Below are 25,032 nucleotides of genomic sequence, written 5' to 3' on the forward strand. Positions count from 1 at the left end.
GAGAGGGAGGGAGAGAATGCGTGAGTAATTGTGTGCGCACCATTTGAAATGCTGCAGCAAAAATTACCTCAATTTTTAATTGGCTTTAAAAATGCAAACAATAAAATTTGAAATCTACTATACATTGTTTATACAGTAATAAATAAATAGAAAATATATATATAGAAATATACATTTGGGTATGTGTGTGTTTGGCTTAAAGCATTTTAAGCAAAGCAAAAATAATGTAAACTAAAATTTAATTAAAAGCTAGAGGAAAATATTTTTTAATATAGGAGTTAAATATATGTTAAATAATTAAATTTTAATGATGAGTTTTCTATATAATTTTTTCATTTAATTTATTCTATAAAATATAATATTATAAATACAAGAAGAGTATAGACAGGCCAGACCTACTTGAACTTTAATACATGGAAATCCAACATAATATATGCATATGCCAATATCAAGGAAGTCCACGTTTTGGTTTTGCCTTTGGGGCAACCTAAAATTAAATTACTCACACATTATATTTACCCTCATTATAATTAGTCGTAGGCCTACACATTACCGGAAATTTAGCAGCCATTCCACAACAAAGTCCACAACAAAATTCGAGCAAATATTTGCCAAAGTGTAAAGAGGAGAAAAAATCCTGTAAATGTAGCAGGAAATGTATTAGCTGAGCGATTTTAACACAGGATAATGATAGTTAGGGCCGTTTTGCTTTAAATATTAAAATTGAGCTCTCAATTCGCACCCCTTCTCTATCTTAAAAACAACTTTGTAATCTATATAAATCTAAACTCTGTTTAACCTGGCAGAAATCTAATCATTGCCTACTCAAAGCCTGCTCTGGTTTTGTTACATTTATAATACCAACAGCACAGGCATTCACGAATTTAACTGCCATTTCCGTCGACTCCTATTGACTCAGTTAATATCTGAATTGCAACGTGATTTCAAGTCAATCATTTCTAGTTAAAGCTCAAAGGTCTGGCACGGTAAAGGTCGTCAGCAAGTCAACTTTATTAGCATTGGCAATAACAATTGGAATCACAGCAAGCACATAAAAGTTATTAAAGTTTGTTAGTCCAAATGGAAAACAGGCAAGTAACACTGACGTCAAATGGATTTGTGAAAGACACGTGCAGAAAAGCAATGCAAAACACACAGAAAACTTATCAAACAATGACTTGGCTGTCTATCTCTCTCACACACTCACTCTCTCTCTCTCTCTCTCTCTGTCGCTCTTGCAGTGTTATCTTAGCTGACAACCTGCAAAGCCGCCAAGCGCAAATCTATTTAGAAGCCAGACACGTCAGCGATGCACAAAACTTTTAGCCAACATATGCAAAACTACGTCAAAACTATTTCAGCTAACAAGAGATTCAGAGGAAGAGAGAGAGAGAGAGAGAGAGAGGAGAGATATATCTGTGAGGAGCCAAGAGAATAGAATAGAAGAGGGCAGCAATAGACGAGCGCACAAGCAGAGCCAATAATGTAAAATCGCATAACACTTCAAAACTGTCAAACAAAGGAAGCACAGAGTGAGAGGTATAGAGCGAGAGAGACAGAGAGAGAGAGAGTGAACGAGAGAGATAGGACTCATAAGCCACTCAAAAGTTGGCAGCCAATGCCAATGTGAATGACAGAGAGTGGAGTGGGCATGGCTGGGGCGGAGCGCAGATAAAGAGGACGAGTAGTTAAGTGAGCCTGATGCCTGCCTGCGCCAGTGGCTGTGGCCAAAAGTAAAATCATTTGATATAATGACACTTGTCGTCGTCAGCATCAGCTTCAGCCAGTGTCATGGCGCATTGCGTGCCAACGATAGGTGGAGGGAGATGATGGGCGGATAGGGGTAGAGGCGAATAGTAGGGCAAAAAAGGACCAGAGGGTCAAATGGACTGGTCGAGGTAGTGACATGGGTAGAAGTAGGGGCGGAGCGTGAAGTAGAGGCATAGGTCAGGGGTGGTATAGGCAAATGGAAGTTGAAGAGAGGAACCTGAAGGCAATGGTCAAGGAGGTAGAGGTAGAGGTAGAGGTAGAGGTAGAGGTAGAGGTAGAGGTAGAGGTAGAGGTAGAGGTAGAGGTAGAGGTAGAGGTAGAGGTAGAGGTAGAGGTAGAGGTAGAGGTAGAGGTAGAGGTAGAGGTAGAGGTAGAGGTAGAGGTAGAGGTAGAGGTAGAGGTAGAGGTAGAGGTAGAAGAAGAAGAAGTTAATAATAACATGGCCATCAGGAGAAGAATATGGACTGGCTCGGTCGCCCAGCTAGGTGAGGAGACTCCAAAAGTCTTACGCATTCGACAACAATTCTTGTATTATTTTTTTATAAGCTAACCACACGCAATTGGCCTCAGGTGTTTAGCTTATTTAAATACATGAATAGGGGCGAGAGGCGATGGTCGATTGGCAAGGGGAGGGTGTCATCAATTTTAACTGCTAATTGAAAGCGTAAACATTTTGGCCCACTCCAATAACTAATATCGAATCCAACAAATATTATCTAATCTAACAATTTATGCGACGCCCTGCGGTGAATTTCGTGTTTGGCTCGTTTAAGGATGCCCGAAACGGAAAACCCGTTTCGAACATAATTAATTGCTAATTGATTTTCGTTTCATTTGAATGCGGTTCTTTTATGTTTTACAATTTGTATTGCTTGAACTTTTGACTTCAAGTCGACGCCTTCAACTTCAGCTTCAACGGTCGCTCTCATGCCCTTTAAGGTCAATCAGTTAATGCTAAACTTCTCTGAAGGGCCATCATAATTAGCGGCATATTATTGTAATAATGTCGAATGGCCCCCTAGTTGGCGGCGACTGTTGTATAATAGCTATATATATATATATATAGGGGCTTTATACGCAGTTGCGCTTTTATTATCAATCTTAAAGTTTTTGAACTTAACAAGCTGCGACTTAATGACAACAAACAGCAGCAGCCCAACGCTGTCAGTTGAGTGGTCATTTAAGGTATTTAAATTTAAGTTGTAGACTTTGGGAACTTAGCATCTTGCCAGTTGGAGATTATGTAAGGCAAATATATGTATATTAGTTTACTTGACTTTATTGTCTGCTCGGGGAGATTCAGTTTTGTTCGGTTCTTTTTTTTTCGTTGAAATTTCTGTGCTGCCTTTTCAGCACATTTATCAGCAATTCGCGCTGAGCTTAGCCATTTGTCAGGGACAGACAAGATTAAAAAGCGCCCCTCGGCTGGGCTGGAGGCTCTATAGCTCTATAGTTCCCTTGCGCTTCTTTGCGCTTTTATTTAAGTTTTTGTTATACCAACGAAAAGTGGGTAAACGGGGTCTACAAGTTTTGTTGGGATTTATGTAACAGGCAGGAGAAGATATAGCTGCAGCTTAAAATTATATTTGATATTGCTGGGGAACATTAAGCTAGATGGTGACAGATGCTGATGCTGTCTTTATATATGAATGCTTCGATCTCGGGATTTTTCAATAACTAAAGACTCTTAAAGCATGGACTGCTTGTATAATATTAATAATTATTATAAATTGGTAAAAACTCTATAATTGTCATATATCCTCTTGTCTCAGACATTACCATATTCATTTTTCTCTATAGGGTTCAATTCCCCTCGATATTGTGTTCTTGCTGAGGAAAAATTAGATGAGCCACTTCTCTGTGCAGTTTTGGCTGACCTTCTATATATATATATGAATATATCAATCATAAATTTTATTGGTTTCCCTTAGTATAAATTCTTTGTAATACGTTTATATCAGATCTCATTCAGAATAATCAATATTTTATTTACTATACTACTACTATACTATATATGATAGTTCATATATCCTATATTCTCCAAGCTAGACTCATCATATTCGATTCCTCATATCAAATCCTCCCCAGCTATTCACATAGTTCTAGGTATTTGGCAGTCGTCTACTCCCCATTAGAGCACTTTTACTTGTTTCTTCTACAGCCTTTTTGTTGTTATTCGTTTTGGGCCAATAACTGAGGCATTTGGTATTGCCTTGCCGCTTGGCTGGGTGGCTCATTGAGTGGCTTTGGCTCGCTCGGCTGCGCGGCATTGCACCAGCCGTTGTCAATTACCCTACAAACCTCAACAGCAGGCAGCAGGCTTGCCTAGCAGCAGCAGCACCAGCAGCAGCAGCAGCAGCAACAACAATTGCAACTGCAACAATGGTGGCACAGCTGATTGTCTTTCATAATCATCGTTATGTTGGCTGCCACAGTTTTGTTGGCGTTGCCGAAGGTGTGGCTAAGGTTGAGACTTTTTCGCTGACTCAATGCCTGCCGTTGGCCGTTGGCCGTTGGCTTTCCTGCTTATGTTGGCTGCAGCTGCAGCAAAGTTCAAGTGTTGCACAGGCGTTGCTGTGGTTGTTGTTGCTTGTACCACGCAATTTATTTTTTTTTTTCTTAGCTGTTCTCTTGCAGGTGTGCAACGATTTGTTGTTGTTGCTGTTGTTGTTGCAGCTGCTTCCGTTTGGCTGCCCTCTGCTCTTGGCTGTCATAATTATTTGCACTTCACATCATCTGCATGTGGCCCGACGACAATCTAACTTGGCCTTTTTTCTCACCCTTTTTTTGTTGTGTGTTGCCCAGCCACAGGCATTGGAGCCCTCTGGCGGCTGACCAGGCTGACCAGATTGCCCAGAGCTCCCAGTTCTTTGAGCTCCCTCAGTTTCTCATACTCCTCCTCCTGCTCCTGCTCATTCTCATACTCCTCTTTCTCCTCCTCCTCGTTGGCCATGTCATAATCAGCAATCAGCGTGGACGTGGTCATTATTGTAGCTGCTGCCTTTTTGTCTTTGTGGTCAGCTCCTGTAAATTGCCACTAAAAGTGTTGAAAGTGCTGCACTTCAGCTCGTCATTAAGCAAAGGCTGAACAAACTGTGCAGTGGGGAGCATCTGGTGGCGGTGGAGGGAGGTAGGCGAGGTAACCTTTTATATATACACTTATAATATTCATATTAAATTATGCACGCTGCGGGCTTTATGTCTGGCAGCTTACACGCCACTCAAATTACACACGAATGTCCAAAGCTTGGGGGCTCTACTGCACGACCTCGTTTCTGGGTCTTCTTTGGGTCTGTTGCTGTTGTGCCAAACTGTTTGAAGCGCTACTGAAAATGTTCACTTCATTATATACATATATATATATATGTCTTCGTGTATATATTACATCAATTCTTAAAGCAAACAGCTGTTTTTATTAACTGCTTCCTTAACTGAAATTTGAGCTGTTCAATCTGCCAAAAATTGGCTTTAAGCTGGCTGTGCTGCCACAAGGAAGTAAGCTCGAAGACGTTTAGCATTTAGATTTTGTTATTGATTGCTAACAGAGCGTGAAGTCAGCTTAATATTTGATTTATTATTTAAATTTCTTGGCTTCCAAATCTTCTATATCTTCCATTTAAGCAGATTTATTTCAATGCTGGCTTTTTAACAACTTTTAGTCGCTAATCTTTGTCTTTTAGTGAACTTTAAGCATTTGTCAATATAAATCAAATCGTTGTCAACATTGCAGCTAATTGTATACAATTCAATTCAATTAACTGACTGAATATGTGCTTTCATTCATTGATGTCGATTCAATTATTTCGTCACGAATCGTAATTTAATCAAATAAAACAGAAAGAGAGAGAGAGAGGGGAACTTGAATCTAATATTAGAACTATATTGTACCTTCAATAAAGTCTTCAATATTGCATTGCAAAAATGCTTTCATACAATGTTAATTTATTTAACTATTAAATTGCATTTTCAATCGTTTTCAATTTTAATTTTAAATGCAGATAAGACTTTGATTTTCTAATTCAATTGAACTTTAATATATTAATTTTCCATTGCATTCAATTTTAACTATTTTCAATTGAAATTTTCCACTTGACTTTCTACTTCGATTCTTCGCAGCTCAAATGACTTTCAATGAATTAAACGCTCTTCAATCAAATCTCTCTCTCTCTCTCTCTCTCTCTCTCTCTCTCTCTTTTTCATATTGCACTTCTAACAGATTCTCTTCAACAATATATTCCATTTCCCCTCGCAGAGGGCAATTCCAATTTCAATTCCATTGTCAATAGCAATTCCATTGCCGTTTAGCCTACAATTTCATGGTTCAACATTCCCATTTCAATTTCCATGCACAAAAGTTGAGTGCAAAATCCAATGCTGTAATTGAATAATGATCGTTGCGCCCCCCTATATTTATTGTTGTTGTTGCTGTAGTTGTTGTTGTTCATGGCTATCTAAATACGCGTATATGCCACATATTTATCTGATCTGGCCCCTGGACGCAGTTTTACCTGTTTAAACGTGTGTAATCAATAAGAAAAGCGTTCGGCTTTTGCTTTTTTCAGCCTCTTGCTGTTTGGCCTAAAGCAAGGCAAGGCAAGATGCATGTTGGACCCTTTTGTAATGACAAATCGCTTAATTAAAATGCGCAAACGCCCCAATAAATATGCAATTGCACTGTGGCACGTTGCACGTTGCCAGTTGCCAGTTGCAAGTTGCTCAACTCATCGCTCACTCGCTCAATGCTAATAATTGTCTATAATTTTAGTTAATTTATTGCAAATGCTTTCAGCAACATGCAGCTAAGCTAGGCTGGCATGTTGCAGCAACATGCTGTTGCTGTTGCTGTTGTTGTTGTTGTTGTTGCCATCGGCTGCAGCAGTTGTCGTCGCCAATCGTCTTCGTGTGCGTGTAATCGAAACCGAAGCGAACCGAACCGAATCATTGATTTCCTGCGCATTTCATGAGCTTCGAAAACGAAGACAACGCATCGATTTCACGCCCCGCGCCACCTTTCTCTCTCTCACACTCTACTCCTGTGGCGCTGTCTCTTTCGCTGTCTTAGCGTCTGCTTAGCTACTTTAGCAGCCTTTACAGATCTTCGAGCAGCAACTGCAACAGTTTGTACATTTGCTGAACTGGTTCTCAGCTGCTGCTGCTGCTGCTGCTGCGAATGTTTAGTCTGGTTTTGTTTCACTTTTCTCAGTAGTTATAACTACTTTTTTTTCTCTTTTTGCTCTGCTTCTTCTTTTTTTCACATGTGCTGGTTTCTTTACTTATTTTTTTTTTAGAGCTCGCCTGCGACTTTGTCTGCGCTTCAGAGAGTTCTACTGCGTCGCGTCTTGAGTTTATTTATTTTTATTTTTTTACTCTTCTCTCGCTCTCCATCTCTCTCTCTCTCTGTCTCGTTTCGCTGCTGTGCTCTTTCATTTTGAGACATGGAAGTAAAACTAAATTCATTGAACTTTCGCATGAAAATGCTCTCAAGGTTATCAACTTTGCCGCCTGTCCGGTTGGCGATCGTGAAACAACAACAAAGGCGTTGACCACGTCGTCGTAGAACGTTGTTCTCTATGGTGTTGTAGTTAGTTGTTGTCGTTGTTGTTGTTGCTTTTTGTTATTTAGCTCTCTTTGCTCTTCGAGTACATTCAACCTGACATCACTTGGCGTTCACTTGCTTAGCTGCTGCCCAATGCATGACACGCCCTGCCAGAACGTACCAGCGAACGAACCCCCCTGTTTAGCCTGCCAGACACTGGAAAAACCAAACAACACTTGAGTTTGCCTGCCTTCTATAGGGTATCTGTAATTAGTTGGGGCGCATTGAAATAGCAGCTATATAGCGATAGTTTAATTGAAATAGGTAATACACGAGATATTGCTTATGTGGTGTAGAGGCTAAATGGCAATAGATCTATCTATATGTGATATAAAGTCATGCCGATCCTTCAATCACATTTCCAATAAGTTCTTGATATGAGAGGGTATAATAAGTACTTCGACTTGCCCTGTTTTAATTGAAGACTGATGACCTTTTTGTATTGTAGATAAAATATAGATACATTTATATATATGTATATACGATATATCAGAATAATAGCAGGAAATATCCTATATGATCTAAGTGTTCTCTCGTGCTAAATTACTTTTCTATTTTCCTAATTGATTTAGAGCGCAGGCACGCTAGTCCTTCACATACTTTTATGATTGCAGGCACAATATTATAGCTATATCAAGTATACGCCAGGAGTGTATATAGGTATAGGGTATATATTATTCGTGCTGTCATTCAATTCATTGTTTTTGCCTTTCAATTGATTTAGGGCGGTTTGTGTGTTTCCTTCTTCTTCTTCTCGTGTTTTTTAATACAATTGAAAGCACATGTGGCATATGAGATATTGTCTACTCGCAATCAATAACTAATTTTAGACGCCATTACATACATATAGTACCCCAGCCAGTGCAGCGAGTCTGGCTCGTACACCCCCATGAAATGCGGCCACATAATTTATCCATATGTGCTTTTTCGCACCCTTGACGCATATGTAACAGATATATGTGTATATATATGTGAGTGATATATTTAGATATATCATATCTGATTTAAGGCTGAGCATTAAAAAAATGAAATGCTGTGCGGCAGCTTGCTGGAATTTAGTCTGGCCTCAACATTACATTATATATATTATGGGCAACATTTATTAAAATATTGCCACATTTATAAGTTTTGGGTTACCTGAGCAGCGCTTATAACCTTTGACCTTTTGCAGTATTTATGAACGTACTGTTGTTGTTGTTGTTGTTGTTGTTGTCGTTTGTTGCTTTTATTACGGATTTTCTTTTCAATTTGGGACTTGAGACTCCATTTTACACAGGCAAAAGCAATTTCGTGTGCTCAGACTTGTAAAAAAAGAGAGAACGAAACGAAATAAAACTAAACATAAGTAAAATACTTGAGCCGGTACTTGAGGCAGGAGTACGACTCCAAGGCATAATTACATGTGGTAGCTGGGGCTACCTCAATGTGTCTTATTTGTTAACCAAACTTCTCGCTGTTAAACAGCATAATTACATGCCACACACACATACATGCAGAGTTGCAACTGCAACAGCAGGTAGACAAGACACAGACAGACAGACAGACGGACGGTTGGTCCCGAGAGACGGTACAAGTTTTGTCTAACTATTGCGTGTCAGACAAAGTTACATAGTTGCAGTCCAGTTGACTGACTGTCTATCTAGCTCACTCTCTCTCTCTCTCTCTCTCTCTTGCTCTTGAGCAGCTCTGCCTGACAGCCCTTAGACCGTAACTCTTTCTACGACAATTTTGAATGCCAGACACGAATAGAATTTGTATAAGCAGCAGCAGCAATCGAAGCAGTTGACTTCCTGTGCCCAAACTACTTACTTATGTAAATGGAAAATCAGCTAGCCCAGCCAGTCACAATAATGCACAGGTAGCACGTTTTTTTTTTCTGATATATCTGCTTTCAGTTTTGTGTAGACAAAAGAAGAGCATTTCATTTTAGAGCTGGGGTAGCTCAGATCGAAGTAATTTGAATGAATTGTAGTTGGATAAATTGATTAAAATCAGTATATAAATGAATCCAATGGGGCATTTGTAATTCACAAGTTGTTTTCCATTTTGGTATTTACTTGATGGAGCTAGGGGGTTTATTCTGAGAGCTAGAGCTCTGACTGTATTTGTCTGAGATGAAAGACAAAACAAATAGAAATTTATGTAACTTGTATAAAATTTGATTGTAATTTACAACTAGCGGGATCAGAATTAGCTCTAGCTCAGAAATCAAGTCTTTGCAGAGAAATCATTATAGACTCTTGGTATTCATAAGTAAAGTTTTGATATAGTAAACTAGCCGAGACTAGACCATTAGCAATTCAAGGCAGATATAAATCCCAGCTAGTTTATATTAACATAAATTCTGCTAAAGCATTTCTTGTAATTCCGCTAATTAATGTGGGAGCTCATTAAGTCGTGTAAGAAAACTACAATGAGAAAACTCAAAGTTTAACTGCTTTTATATAGTGTCTAGACATAATGGGATTAGCGCTTAGAGTATATACATAAGCATTTAATATATAGATATATCTAGAGATTTGCATATAAGTACAGAACTAACTTATACAGGAATATCACATATAACGTATGTAAATTCATGAATTTGTATATATTATTTTCATTAATTTTGCTAATGGCTAACAACTCCCAAGTTGTTCTCCCAAGTTTCGCCCTGGTTCTCTATGAAGGCTTAACAGTTTAGACTCTATTTGCTGCATTTAAGCACTTCCACTTTTAGTTATATTTAAGCAAGTTTTCGTTTAGTTCAGTTTACATAAAAAGGGAGAAATATTTCATTTCCTGTTGTTGCTGCTTGCAGGAGGCAGAAGAATCAGGGGCGTGTCACATTCTGCATGCTTGCAGCTCAATTATGTTGCCTTATCGTCTAATTGTGACAGAACACGCCTCCTCCTCTAGTGCTCAGTCCTCAGTCCTCAGTCCTTGGCTTTGTTGTCATGTGGCATGTGGCAGAGTCGACATCCGTTTCCGCTTTGCGTAGCTGCATTCCGAATATGTCGACAGCTTAAATGGTAATTAAAAATCTTGTAACATTATCCACAGTTTCAGCATCAGCTTCGTCGTCGTCTTCTTCTTCTTCTTCTTCTTCTTGTATAGCCACTAGCAATTTTTCGTTAAACTTTGTTTGAAAATTGTTTAATTTGTGGCATTTTCAAGTGCAGGCAGCGCTTTGCTTTGACAGCTTGCGGATATGCACAAAATGCATAATTATAGATATTACGTATACGTATAATGGCTGCGAGCCTCGTTAGCCCAAGGGCCCAAGCACTAGCACAAGCACGCACAGCAGCAGCAACAACAACAGCAAACAATGCCAACTGTAACAACAACTAAGACAGGAAAAGGCGTTGAAAGTAAACTTGGCAGACAAGCGACAAAACGCAATGAGCGATTAGAGAGGGGAGGAGGGGAACAGAGAGAGAGGGAGAGAGCGGGCGAGAGCTGGTGAGCTGAGCCTAAGGCCTAGAACTGGCTAAAATACCGGTTCTTAGCTGTTTGGCATTCATTTATTTAACTATTTATTTATTTTGCATTTCCCACATTGAGCTTACGCTCTCTCTCGCTCTCTCTCTCTCTCTCTCTCTCTCTCTCTCTCTCTCTCTCTTACTACACCTAGTTAAGGATTTGCATTTCTAACTGTTGTTGCCAGCTCTTCTCTTGTTCTGTTTGTTGTTATTGTTGTTGCATTTTCTTTTTTTCGTTTTTCTGTGCATTTTGTTTCGCTTTGATTTCGTTGGCGTCTGCTTTAACGGCATTCACACAGAGATTTGATACGTTGAGCTGCAATTGTAAACAGTTATAATTACACAGCTGACTTACAGCGCATGAGAAGGAGAGGAGGAGGAGGAGGAGCAGGCGTGGCATGGCATGGCAGTACGGGCATAAACCTCCATCAAAACTAATCAGCCATCAGCGCATGGCTAGGAAAACAAACAGTTAAATGAAGTGCGCGATGATGATAGTGAAAGAGCAAGGTGGAAGGGGCAGATAGGGTTGGGCAGGGGGCGTAACTGGGCCTGAGGTAGAGCTGTGCACCTTTCTGTGTGCTTGCCCATATATGCATGCATATGAATTTCAATTTGCAACGAGCGCCAGCTGTGCGGGCTCATAGCACTTAAAACCTCCAGCTGAACTATGCGAACTGGGCTCTCAGTGGAGTTATCAAGCTGTAAATTGGTAGAATTGTTGCTACAAAATAAATAAATGTTGTTAGCTACAAAATAAATATTAATTGAAATATTTATTTCTGATATAAATGGCAGAAAAGCTAGATATATCTGTATATATGATAACCATAGGGTATTTTAGCTGCAGATTAAACTCTCCTCTGCTTTCTATGCGAGTTCTGAAATGCTCTTAATGACAGCTACAACAAAAACTAGAGCAGCAACAATAGCAACAACAACTCGCTGGCCTGGCTAATTAGTTGGGCATTCAAAGTGCATGGGAGCAGCTTGATGATGCGGCTCGAATCGTATCGTAACGTATCGAATCGAATCGCATCGAACGTAACGTTGATTGCATATTGGCCAAAAACTGACTGATGACTGTACTCAGCTGCTTTCCGCGCTCAGGCTGCAATTAATCATTAAGAGCAGCATTTCATTCAATCAAAAAGGAACGCCCACAATGAACAACCAATAACAACAGCAATCGAGAACAACTACTACTAAACAACAACAAGAACAACTTTTATCGATTTTGTATTGTGACGACAACTCAAAAAGTTGATTTGTAAATGCATTTTGTTTGTATGCTGCCACTTAGCCCTGAAGCGTGTTTAATTTATGAGTCGAGTGTGTGTTGTGTGCATCTGTATGTGTGTGTGTGTGTGTGTTAAGTGTGTGTTGCTTGCTGTCACATGTAGTGACAATTATGCAGCCATTGTAATGCCATTTCTCACATCTTTAGCATATTATATAAATAGAAGGATTTAATTCATTTAAATCCAGGCAACATTTTCTCGACGTTCACTAATTTGGCAACTATTCTGGTAAAGGGATAATTAATTAAGTACTTTTCAGTTCGTGGAACTGGCATTGAGTAGGCAGTCTTCAGTTCATGGAACTAGTTCATTAGGCAGTTCCTTAAAGCTCTAACTCAATTAAATAGTTTATATAGCCCTAATCATTTCATTTGAATTTCCTTGTGATTTAGTTCACGGAACTAGTTCAGTTCACATTTAGTTCATAGACATACTTTCAGCATTTCATTTCATTTTATATAAGTTTCTCTATGTTTCAGTTCCCAGAACTAGTTCGTTTCACAACCTGTCCATAGCTCTTTCATATTTGTATGTTTTCTAACACTAACTTTCAGTTTTCATCTGCATGGGAACTGGTTTCGCTCTCTCGGTTACTTAGCAACAACATAAATTATGACTGCACTTGCCGACCAAAATGAAAAAAAAAAAAAAACAAAAAAATCATAATAATAATAATAATAAAGACAAAAAAGTCGCATACATAAATGTTTGCTGCATGATTTGGATTTGGCCAAAAGCGCCGACATGGCGAAACGATTTAAGATTTGCGATCTTTGGCCACACCGTCGACTCGATTTGCAGGCACTTTAATCGTTATTTATGACACTTGCCACATGATTTGCTGGCTAATACTCATATAACTGATGTTTGTTGTTGTTATCATGTTGTATTTTTTTTTTTTCTACTCCTAACCTAATATTTATGAGATTTTGCAGCGCATAAAACAGTTTATAGATTAATTAAAATGTGTTTTTTTTTTCTCTCTCTCTGTCTATTTACAGGTAAGCGCAATACTTGATTATAATATATGGTTCGAGAGTTATGTTGGTCGTGCACAGGTAGGCGGGCACATTAAACTACCTGAAAAAATTGTGTGAAATTCGCAAACGAAATGTTTTATGTGTTATATAATAATACGGTTACGCTTGAGAGTTGTGGAGAGGAAAGTCAAAGCAGCGCAAGTGGAACGAATTCTTATGAAAATAAGTTTAGCTGGATTAAAAGAGGGGAAGTTGGAGTCTAAAGACAAAGAAAGAATTCTGTTTCGTATATGATTTATTTTATTATATATCCCACTTTACAAAACTGCAAAAATAATAAATGTTGCTAAAGTTTTTGGAGTGTATATGATAGAAGTCAATAAATAGTTAGAGTTGAAATTTTCTTGTATAAACAATTTACATTAAAGTTTTCAATCCTCGATTCTTAAGCTCATTTCGCTATTTACAAAAAAGTGAAACTGCAGAGAAATTACTTTTCGAAAAGTCTCTGGATTTGCGCAGTCTTATAATGACATTTACATGACTTGCTCGATTGCTTTGATTTGCTTTGATTCATCATGAAAAATGAATATAACTCAAGACCGAATTCTCGCTGCGCGCTCTACAAACGTGCAATTGCGATGTTTGTGTCATTCCATTTTGTCGGGTTCGTTGTCATTCCTTATCTTATCCACGACCCATCGGCTTTGCAGTTGCTTCTGCCTGTTTATATATACACAAACGTACAGACGTCGAAATAAGTGTATATATAAGAGTTTTTTTTTCTCTTTTCGGGGCATCAAATGACTAATTCGTATTTGATTATTTGCTTTTAACGTGTGCGCAGCGAGTGCATTGAACTTGCTTTATCGCACTCATTCTCCCGCTATCTCCCTCTCTCACTCTTTCAACTGAAAAGCCAATCGTTTATTTAAAGGGGGTTGCAGTCCATCAGACCCTATTTGGTAATCTCCCACGCAAATGATCATAAATCAGCTGGAAATCGAATGAATTGGAAATTTGATATATGATTGTCGTAAAAAAAAAATGAGTTTCTAATAGACTCGCAAGCGGCGTGAGAAATTCGAGATTGTTTGAGAATGTTTCCAAATCCAATTGGAATTCTATAAATATTCTCTGTAGAATTCCCTTTTGGCCTGGGAACTAAGTGTTGCAATGTTTTTTTATACAAATTGTTCAACTTGACAATGAATATAAAATTAGCTAGCTTAAATTAGCAACGCTGCGGAAAGTCAGGTAAATGCTGAAAGAGAACAATGATGCACGCATAGATACCCTGTACAAATTGTTGGCAATTTATAGCAAAGAAATGGAAACTTTTTTATTGACCAATTCTAATTGCATAACTCTGCTAAAGCTGCGCGCCTTTGCTTAAGTCAGGCATACCCCATATAGACCATTTGCTGCATACAGGGCATACAAATTGCTCACGGCTTCTGACGCATGCTTTGTGGGGCATGCGGCGTGTTGGCTGCGAGTGGAGTGGGCGTGCAAGGGGCGGCGTTGGCGTTGGCAGGCAGCTTGACAAGCAGCAGCACACACACAACACACACACACACTCGCACACACATACTTCAACAAATTGCAAATGAAAATGCAACCTTGACAAAGACGACAACAACAACAACAACAATTGAGAAAAATATAAGAGAGAAAAACCACGCGCCAAATTACAACATCAACTTGTTTGTTGTCATTGCCAAGAGTTTTTCCCTTTTATTACTCTATGCATTTATATGCCCTGTACATTTAAGAATGCGCGCATGGGGTATGCTGCATATGTGAATGATTATTGAGGAAGAAGCATGAGGAAACTAGAGAATGCATAGAGAACAGTAAAATATATATGCATAAATCTAGAGAGGAATAAAGCACTTGACTTCAGTATTCCTTTACCGAGATTAATCTGGTATCAAGAATAAGTACAGCCCTTCTTGGCGCTTCTAACATATAAATAAGTCTATTGAATACCATGGAAAATAGTTGATCTAAGCAAAGTGATTAACGTTTGACACTTAAGCAAATTACAGGGTATCTCAAAGCCATGCTGGCTCACTTATAGCCCACATACTTGGTGTTATTATTTGCTTTCTGTCGCGCATTACTTTTGTGTGCTTTTCTTGTGGCTGCTGTTGCTGTTGCCGCTGGTTGTCAACGTGTTGTCATTAGCAGCAGCAGCAGCAGCAGCAGCCAAAGCAACAACAACAACAGCAACAACATCATAATCTACTGCCCAGACATGCCACAAAAGAGTGCACTCTCATAGCTGCTCATGTTGTTGTTGCTGTTGTTGTTGTTGTTACCTACACTTTGATATGAGTTTTGTAAGTATTTATTTATGATTTTCTTTTATATTTGTTTTTCTTTTTTTTTCTATTTATTTGTGTTTTGTTTGGCTGACAGCGAGCAGCAGCCAAGTCGACATAGAAACTGCTGCAACTGCAGGCAATTGGAGCGCTGAGCTTGTGGCATGCCACAAGCAGGCGATGACGACAATGCCGCACCGCAGAGACATTGCCCCAAAACAGGGGCAGGCAACAAAACGTGACAACAACTGCAAATGAACGAACGAAGCGAACGAGTGAATGAATTGGGGGCGAGGATAACTTTTGCAATTGCCCCCAAAAAATTAAGTGATATAAATATATATATGTAGATAATATATATATACATAGAGAGAACTACCCAAACAACTTGATTACAGTTACTTTTATACAGCCAGCGGAGATTGTGTAGCTCAGAAAAGTTTCAAGTTTTTGGTAAAGATTAGTTTTCAGATGGCCTGTGGTATCTAGCTGAAGGCAGCTGGAGTAAAACTATAAAAAATATCTCTTGGTGACTATCATAAGACTAAGAAACTAATAAAAGTGTACAGTAGTTCCATATCTGATTCAGTTCATGGAACTGGTTCACTGCTCATTTGCGCTTGAAATCTATAGAGAGAGTACGAAATAAGAATAAATTATAGAAACTAGAAATATAATTTAAACAATTCTATAATAGAACTTGTATTGTCTTTGATTACAAATTATATGCAAGAGTAGCGTGGGAAATATCAGATAAAACGGCGTCAGCGCGATGGATAGCAAATATATTAATATGTTAACTAAATACAAAACCTGAAAATACATTTTAATATACCAAAAAAACTATTTCCTATAAAAATGATATATTTCTAAGAATACTACTACTTCCAATGCTACTCCTCTCAAATAAATTCTAAATTAATCGTATTTCCTGCTTAAAATTCTCTTTAAATAACTCTAAAAATACTTGTAGAAATTCTCCCCCCATCAATAAACCATTCATCTAATTAGTCATCTTTGAGTATTATATTTGCACCTCTTTACGTATTTCGTTGCTAAGGTCAACTGTGTGCTAGCGCCCCAATGCGTCATATGTCCAGCTGTCAAGAGAATACCCCCAGCCACTTGATCTGGGCCCCCACTCCGGCTCCCCCTGCCCCACCCAGCCCACATGTCATTGACTTTGTGCTGTGTGCCATAAATTTAAATACAGCCATAAAGAGAGGCCAACATGCGACTATTTTTAAGTATAAAACATAAAATTTTATATGCTCTCACGCATTGGAACATGAAATTATGTATATACATATACATATATATATATATGTATATATCTACACATACATACATATAGCATAGATATGGCAAGTTTTGTTTGTTTTAGGCCCAAATTCGATTGTTCTTTGTGGTCGGTCGGTCGGTCGCGCTGCATCTCGATGTTCTCTGTATTTTATGGAGCTTAACGACAATTTTGATTGTCACTTTTTATGAGCTTTTAATGCACGAAACAGATTGAATAGGTTAGGGACGAAAGCGAGGAGCGCGACGACGCCCACACGCAAAGATTTCATCATCAGCTGCGCCGGCGACGGCAGCAGCATGAACTTTTTTATATATTTTTTTATTTTTGGGCGTCGTACACTTGACACAATTCTCGAAACACTTCTCAAAATAGTTTAAAAATAAAATTGGACTACGACGACAGCGACGACGACGGCGACGGCCAATCAACTGTTAGCAGTGGAAGCTTTAGAACGAAGGGGGGCGGGGGCAGGCAGCGACGACAACGTGTGAAGCGCGCATAAAATTAAATTTGGGCACGAACATCGACAGCGCCTCGCTCGTTCGACCACATGGCGCGGCGCTGCTGACGCTGGCGTCGGCAGAAAACTTGGCAGGGGAGCAGCAGTAATAGGAGAGTGTGAGTGAGTGTACGTGTGTGTGAGTGAGGGTATGTGCAAGCGTATGCGAGAGAGGCGCAACTTGGGCAAGGTCATTAAACCACACCAAAGTAGAAAAAAAGCAGCGACGTCGACGGCGGCAGCGACGCCTCGTTGTCATTATCAACGTTTTGCCAGCGCCTTAGCTGCTTGCTCAGCTGTTTGTTATTGCTTGTGGTTGTTGTTGTTGCTGTTTATGATGTTTGTTGTTGTTGCTGTTACTGCTGCTGGTGCCGTCTGCATTTGTTTTGCTTTTATTTCCGCTTGCGCTGCATTTTCAGCAGTGGAAATACATTTGGAAATTGTAATGCGGCATTTATAACTAAAACCCATATATAATTAAGCAAACACACACACACAGACACAGACACGCCTCTACCTGGAACGCCTACAGAATCAGCGCTAACTAATTTGCATTTGACTTTGCTTAGGCGAGCTAAGCTGCGCTTAATTTATGCATTTTTAAACATGTTTCAAATATATTTCTACACAATGATGATGCTGCTCTGCTCCCTCGCTCGCACTGCTCCCCTTCCTTTTGTTATGACATTTGAAAGCTGTGAGAGAGTGTGGGCAGCTGTGGGAAAATATTGTTGCAGAAACGACAAGTTTCTTGCATGTTTGATATACATACATATGTATTTATACAAATATAAATAAATACACATATGCATATGTATATATCCCGTATATAGAATGGCCCTGACCATGTCGCTTCGTTATATTTATTGATTAATACTGCGAATTGCAGATGAGCTCATAAAGCAGCAGTAGCAGCAGAAATAAAAGAAGCAAAAAGAACTCTGGCAACGCTGCCTTTTCGTAATGTAATGCATTTGCATAATGTTAACACTGCGCTCTCTCTTTCTTCCTCTCTTCACAAGTAATTTCGTTGGCCGCAGCTGCCGCCTCTTAGCAAAAGAGAAAAAATAATGTCAACAATTACAGCGCCTGAATGAGTTCGCTAATTAATTAGACAAACAATGCGTAAGTTTCGGTGTGAGCTTAAAGTGGGCAACGCAGCCAAAACCAAAGCTCTTGGCTGCCCAAGTGAGAGAGAGAGAGAGTGAGGTAGCGGAGAAGAAGAGCAAGCGACTTAGATAATTTGACACTTGATGTAAGTAACCAAAAGATTGCAGAACTTGAGCAGCGGCAGAGCAGAGGCAGAGGCAGCGGCAGCAGCTGTTGCCCGCAAGTATGCGGGCATGCGACGAAAAGCTTTGAAACTGATTTCAGGGCGCTGCTGATAAGAGCAGTTATTTCTGCCTCTGCTGCTGTTGCTGCGCTCCTTTGGTGTAAAATGATGTTTGCTGAAAATCTTAACTCTTGACAACTTGTTGTGCGGCAGCTGTTGAAAATGTTGTTTCAATTTCTTGTATTATGCAAATGCCTGAAGTTTCTTTTTCTTTATTTTAGAAAAACGAAAAACTTAATTAAATATTTAAATGCGAGCAACTAACTAACAAGCGTATAAATGATACACATTAAAAAGCAAATATCCAGTTACTACATTTGGCTGGCCAAAGCCGCTAATTAAGTTTTTCGTTATTCGTCATTCGTTTTTCTTGACTAACATTGAAGTTGCCAAATGGCTGTTAACGAGCAGACTTAATAACAGCTGTTAAAAACCAACTCGAGCGCTGAGGCTGTGTTATGCATTAACATGAACGAAACGAGAGACAAACGAACGACATGCAAATAACTGGACAAGTGAGCGAGCTTTTGAATGCTTCAAACCAGCAGCTGTAGCGGCAGCTGCTAATTTGGTAACAAATATTTGTTGTTTGGACGGGGGCGCAGCTTCCACAGCGCATATATTGACAGATTTTTTGATCCAATTCAATTGCAATTTTCCAAGCTTCAAACGAATCACACAAAAAAGCAACTGAGCAAACAACTGGCTTCAAAGTAAATAAATAAGCGAGTGGGAACAAAAAATAGAAGGGAAGAGGAGGCGAGAGCAGGAAGGAAGAGCGCGCTTAATGAGCGACATGCAAAAGGCTTGCTAAAAATAAAATACACAAACCTTGCAATTAATGTAAAAAGTGTGGGAAAATGCAGCGCCAGAGCAAACACGTTACGATTCAAATACTTTACTGAATCAAACGTAAATGTAATTAAAACTAAAGCAGAATATATATTCATAGACATGTTACAGGGTATACATTTACATACTCTGCGCATTGCGTGGGACCTTAAGAGCGAAGAATTGGCAACTGGCAAAAAGCTATAATGCAAAACTTGAAATTATTTCCGTTTTTGCCATTTGCGTTGATCATTAAGCAGCTGTTGCTCATCAGTTGCTGCTGCTGCCGTTGTTGCTGCTGTTGCATTCAATCATCAATCAAAATTTTGTGCTGTGCGTGCGAAGGCAACTTGTGGCGGCTTTAATGATGCAACAACAACAAAAAGGAAAAAAGAGAAACGTAACTGCAATGCTGCAAATTGCTAGCCCAGGGGCAGCCACTGGCAAACAGTCTCTTGACCCTGAGACTCCCATCCTTGTGGTCACCCAACCTGCCTGCCTTCCTCTCTCTCTCTCTCTCTCTCTCTCTCTCTCTCCTCTGTTGCACTTTGACTAATCCATCAGCAAATGAGGCAACGGCCATTGGGGGATGCGCACTCACCCAGTTGCAAGCCAGAAAAAGTGCAATAAAAGCGTTGTTCACGCTGACCCTTCAATTCTGTTGCCCTCCCCCAAACTTACTCTCCCCCCGTCAGCCAACCATCCATTTGGCACTTTTTGCTGCATTCTCTCAAGTGCTCTTAGCTGAGCAGAGCACTGGCAGCTCATTTTATTCACATACATATACAATTTTTTACTTCTCTTCTCTTTTTTATTTTTTTAGCCAGGACTTTGTTAGCTACGCTGCGCTCTCAAAGTGGCCGCGCTTTTCTGTCTCTGCCTCTGCCCCTACCCTCGGCTTTCTATCTCCTTCTCTGATCCCCTCTGGCTGCGCATTGATGTGCAAAGTTTTTATGACGCATTCGTGATTTCTTTTTCTGCTTTATATAAATACATATATATTTTTTTATTTAATGCTGCACTGCGTCCATTTTATTTTAAGGCCTTTTGTCCTTGCTTCAAGTGTTGACAGCGCTGTGGTTTTTCTCAATTTCAGTATGCCCATCTTCTTTTCCGCTCGGCTTTGTGGCTTTAAATTAGCTAGTTTTCACTTGAAATTGTCTGAACATTTTTTATAAAAATTAAAAAAATATAAAAACACCAATTGGAGATGCGGGGCATCGATCCCCGTACCTCTCACATGCTAAGCGAGCGCTCTACCATCTGAGCTACATCCCCTTGTGGGTATGTGGGCGCATTTACAGCACATAACAAAAATCACAACTATCGCAGAGCATAAGACGCAGCGAGAGTGAGAGTGAGAGCTAGAGCGTCGATTCCAATAATTTTCGATCGATGGCATTGTTGCTATACCGCTCCCACCCACTTCACATATGCCATGGCTATTAACAGTTTCGAAACTTTATTTTTGGGCTTGTGGGCGCACTCTCTTCTCACACGCTCATTTACTCTCTGCCTTGCAATATACAGTAATAATGCTTCCTTAAAGCCAGCAGCTGCTTATAATTTGCTTATTAATTGGTCATGTAATTTGCAAATTTATGCTTTATGTTTACGTGTGTGTGTGTGTGTAAGAAGGAGAGAGGAGTATGTTGAGTGTAGTAGCTACTTTGTTGTCGTGCTCAATTACTGCTAATTAGCAGCGCTGTTATTGCTGATTAAATATACACAGAGCGGCCGATAGAGAGTGTGAGAGCGCGCGTGTAGCTGTAATCGTAGGCAAAGCTAGCCAATCTCGTGCGCGCTCCCTCTCTCTCACTCTCTCTGGTTGTCGTCTCTTAATATCAGTTGCAAAATTAGGTCACAACACGCTGTTGATAATTATGATGATGAACAACGTGTCGAACGTGTTTGTTGTTGCTATCTGTCAGTTGCTAGCAGAATTGCAGCAGCAGCAGCAGCAGCGACGGCACCAATGGCAGCAGCAGCTGCTGCCCATTTACTTTCAATATGCGTTTCAGTTTTCTTTTTTATCTTTGTTGCTTTTGTGCTTGCTTCTAAATTGGCAACGATTTGGGTCACAGTTGCCAGCCGTCTTGGCCGTTCCTGTGACGTCAGAGCATCGCCTCGCCTCTGCCTTATTATTAACAAGAAATTTCTATAGCGAACAGCAGGCGGCTAATTTAAAGAGTATTTCAAGAAATTCATAAGTAGGTGGCTCTGCGGTCTGGGATAACCGCAGCAGCTGTTTGATTTATATGCAACTGTTTTGGTTTCGTTCACTCTCTATCTCGCTATCTCTCTCGCCCTCAGTCTCTTTTTATCAGTAGCAAAGTATTGCAACAGCTGCGTTCCGCAAAGCTGAAACTCTTATATTAATCGAGCTGGCCAGCTGGACAACCAATTTCCGTCACACACACAAAACAGAAAAAAAATAAAACCAAACCAAAAACCCTGTGCTAAAACTTCTGCTTCATTAGCAACATTTGTGTGCTGTGCGAGCAGGTGAGGGGGAGAGGTAGGGCTAGGTAGGTGGTAAGGGGCTTGATGCTACAAGCAGTTTGGCTTGTGGCTTTGATAATTTATGGTTCACCTTATATAACGAAAAACTCTTTTGGCCTACATACTTGGCGTATGCGTAATGTCGTTAAATAATGTGCCACATGCCACACACACACACCAACACGCACGCAGTGACAACTCACGTGATTAATCGCATTACTAATCAATACAAATGTCACTCAATTGCTGACATTTGAGATTTGTGGCCAGTTTTGTTGTCTTTTTGGTCTCGCATTACGCATACGCACAGTAGTACCCAAACAGCTGCCGCTGCCGCTGCTGCTGCTGCTGTTGCTGCTGCTGTCCATTGTCAATTAAGTGGCGTGTAAATTGACTGAACCTGCAATGAGAAAAACAACAGACGTGAAATAGTATAAGGAAAACTTCAAATGCAGACCCGTTTACACAGATTTCGCTAGCGATTTTTGCACATTTTTCACATTGTTTGCCCACGGGTTGTTGCTATTGTTGCTGCTGCTGTTGTTGGCCTTTATCGCCTGACAATTTTTGTGCGCGTTGTTTGCCGTTGACTGTAGTCAGCTGTTGTCAGGTTCGGTATTCAGCTGTCTGGTTTTTCTATTTTTTATTCGCTTTTCATTATCAGAAAAAAAGCTTTTCTTTGCTTAACTGATATCCGGGCTGGCAAGTGGGCGTGTTAGCGTGTGGGCAGGCAGTGATGCTAATTAATGTCGCGTGTTTTCTTTTTGTGATGCAATCAAGTCACTAAATACGTCACAATGCCATTGGGAATCGGGTCAAGCCCGCGCGACTTAACTACAAAACAACCACCCTTAGGCGAACGGCTAGAGCTTGTTGGGGTGCATGGGGGTTAGCGGCGGAAACGCGTTGCCATTTCCGTTTTGATTACACTTGATGGCCCCGTTGGCCATTTCCAGGCATTTTTGGTGGGCTCTCTTAGCTTTTACCTTTCACGGGAAATTGTTTGCAAGCGTGAAAAGTGGCCACAAATAAATTGGAGCTGAGCTATTTAGTCGAAATGTGCTCAATATGTATATACATTATATAGAGTATGTCTGTATTTGTTTCTAAATTTAGATATATTCACGTAGTCCAAGTTTTTATTATGCTGGTCCTTACGCAATTACAATTTGTGAGCTGTCGTTAATTTAATTTCTTTTCATTTGACTCGGTCCTTCTTCTTATCTCTCCCTCTTTCTCTCTCTCTCTCTCTCTGTGTGTGTCTTTATATTGTGCTTCGCCCTACTCTGTTTTGCTATCACTCATAAATCAACATAATTGGCTCTAAAAGCAAGCTAAGTAAACTTAAATATAGCCAAATACTGCTAAATATGTGCACACATCATAAAAAGTGAGTCTGCAAGAGGGGTGGACACGACTCAGAGATACCCTGAGTAAACAGTATTAGAATGTTCTCTCTGTGTATCTAAGATTTATATTGATTTTACGCAGATTTAGTTTTTTGTTGATTTTCTATAAGATTAGCCCATGCTCTAGGCTCTAGCTTGAAGCTACTTGCAGAGAGAGAGACATAAATGACATAGAATTAGTTTTATATACGTTTCCACAAATTCATTATACCCTTTAAACTCGCCTCTAATGGGTATTCAAAAATACTTTGTTGCTTTTGTTTAATTTGCTTTGTGCAATGCGCTAAAAGTTTTTCTTTTACATTTTCGCAGCTGTTTGCTAATTTGTAACAGCACGACATTAAGTCATATATGAAATGTATATTTATGGTTATATGGACAGATGTATAGATATATGTAGAAGTGCGGGCATGTGGATGCATGTCTTATACAGATAGATATACATTAAGAGATACACATTTGTATCTGGATAGTTAGGTATATAGCTAATAAAAGGCTACTCACTATATTGCATCACTATATATTCACATGGCACTATGAAGTCACTCTCACTAAAGTTAACAGCTGTAAAAATAAACCTTACATAGCCAAGTTCTGTTTACTATACTCCCTCCCCTCTATCTTCCCCCGGTTAACATAAACAATTTCGAGTGTAAATTTTTGGGTAATGACACGAGTCAGCAAAAGCTGCAACAGATTTACATTTTGATTGCATTTTATGACCATTGGCAAAAATAAATAATACGAAACAGAAAAGCACATCAAGAGTACTGAAATATTATGATAATTTATAAGAATTACCATAATTTCCCAACAAAAACAAAGAAGAAAAAAACACTATAAAAACGAAATCAAAGCTCTGCCGCTGGGTGAATGTTTTATGCATATTTAAATACTACGTGCGGCCGTAGGAAGTTTGATTATTAACACACACACCCTGTACACTGTGTGAAGCTGACAGACTTGGGCTGGTGTTGCTCCAATGGCTGTCATTATCACTGGCGATTAACATTCGAGTGTGGCATTTAATATCATGGCATGTGTGCGTGTTGAATTTACAAATGCAAAAACAGAAAAAACAGAACAAATGAAAAAATGAAAAAAAATGAATAGAAAATGAGAAAATGCGCTCATCAAATTATTTGACATGATGTCCTCGAGGTCCTGCGTCCGCATTGCCTAATGCGAAAACTATGACGCGCTGCATGATGACAAATTACCATTTGACATTTCTCTGGTCTGCATATTAAACAGCAAATGAAACATATACTATATACATACATACATATACATATATGTACAAATACATTTGCATATCATTTCTATATAGTACACATATAAAATCTCATTTTTAAATGCACACATTCTCTGCTTTTGAATAACTATTTAATGCACAATAAAGTTTTGCTTTGCATATGAATATATTTAAATTTTGTGGCTCTATAGGAATTTCAATATAAAATATGCGGGAAATTAAATTAAAATTTATAATACATTTAAGCCTGAATCCTTTGTTGAAATTAAAGCTTTAAAAACACAGATAATAAAGTCAGAAAATTTATTTATAAAAAATATATATTAAAAACAAAAAAACCAAGCTCTAGTAATGCAGCACTCATTGATTGTGCTTTAAGCATTGCCCTTCTAGGTAATTCTCATAAATTCCAGGGAAAGTAAAAGCAAGGGAGGATGCATGAAAAATGAATGAAATGGAAAG

At 39.3% G+C, this 25,032-nt stretch overlaps 1 protein-coding gene and 1 non-coding gene across 3 annotated transcripts in view; one reads left to right on the plus strand and one right to left on the minus strand.

Annotated features, from left to right (window-relative positions):
- Positions 1-25,032, plus strand: part of nmo (serine/threonine-protein kinase nemo) — a 91,646-nt gene that overhangs the window by 34,821 nt on the left and 31,793 nt on the right. The gene's annotated exons all lie outside the window — the stretch shown is intronic.
- Positions 20,610-20,682, minus strand: TRNAA-AGC (transfer RNA alanine (anticodon AGC)). The gene has a single exon. It is a non-coding gene; the product is annotated as a tRNA-Ala (tRNA).

Source organism: Drosophila navojoa, chromosome 4 (assembly GCF_054131105.1).
Source record: "Drosophila navojoa isolate 15081-1374.11 chromosome 4, UAZ_NAV_1.0, whole genome shotgun sequence".
Lineage (NCBI taxonomy): Eukaryota > Metazoa > Arthropoda > Insecta > Diptera > Drosophilidae > Drosophila > Drosophila navojoa.